The following is a 722-nucleotide window of genomic DNA, read 5'->3' as shown; positions in this document are numbered from 1 at the left end:
AAGACAAAGTCTTGCTGTGTTGCCCAGGCTGGTCTCAAACTCCTAGCTTCAGGCTATCCTCCTACCTTGGCCTCCCAAAATGCTGGGATTACAGGTGTGAGCCATCATGTCCACCTCAAATATGCTTCTTTCATAAAGAAAAAAACTCTCTGGGGATGTGGCCTGGGCATGATTCTCATGGTCTCTGAGTAGGAGATCCTCCCTGTTTCTGGATTCTCCAGTCCTGGGCTCTGTCTCTTTCTCACTGGGACACTTCACTCTGTGGTCCTTCAGGCTCCAAGCCTCCACAGTCCTCTCCCTGAAACCGTCTCTTTAGTTCCTCTCCCGGGTGCCGTTACGACCTCTATTTTTTTATTTTTAAAAATTTTTTGTCAAGACAGGGTCTCACTATGTTGCCCAGGCTGGACTTGAACCTCTGGCCTCAAGCAGTCCTTTTGCCTCAGCATCCCAAATTGCTGGGATTATAGGTGTAAGCCACCATGCCCGACCTGCAGCCTTTAAATAATGTGCCAGCTTCCCGCCCTGTCCTGTCAGCTCCTGGGAGCACCTCCTGACTGCCCTGCTTTGGCAGATCTAGATGTTGTGTCTCCACTGTCCCCTTAGCAACCCCAGGCCACCTCATGTGATTTAATTTTTTTTTTTTTTTTTTGAGTTGGAGTCTCGCTCTGTCGCCCAGACTGGGGTGCAGTGGCCGCTTCCGGCCACCGCAGCCTCAACCTGCT

At 50.8% G+C, this 722-nt stretch overlaps 1 protein-coding gene across 1 annotated transcript in view; it reads left to right on the top strand.

The window, feature by feature from the left end:
* DDX54 (DEAD-box helicase 54) overlaps positions 1 to 722 on the top strand; it is a 27,766-nt gene that overhangs the window by 9,179 nt on the left and 17,865 nt on the right. The gene's annotated exons all lie outside the window — the stretch shown is intronic.

The sequence above is a fragment of the Carlito syrichta genome, unplaced genomic scaffold (assembly GCF_000164805.1).
Source record: "Carlito syrichta isolate Samal-C Ts95f unplaced genomic scaffold, Tarsius_syrichta-2.0.1 Scaffold309836, whole genome shotgun sequence".
Classification (NCBI taxonomy): Eukaryota; Metazoa; Chordata; class Mammalia; order Primates; family Tarsiidae; genus Carlito; species Carlito syrichta.
This window is presented reverse-complemented; position numbering and strand designations above follow the sequence as displayed.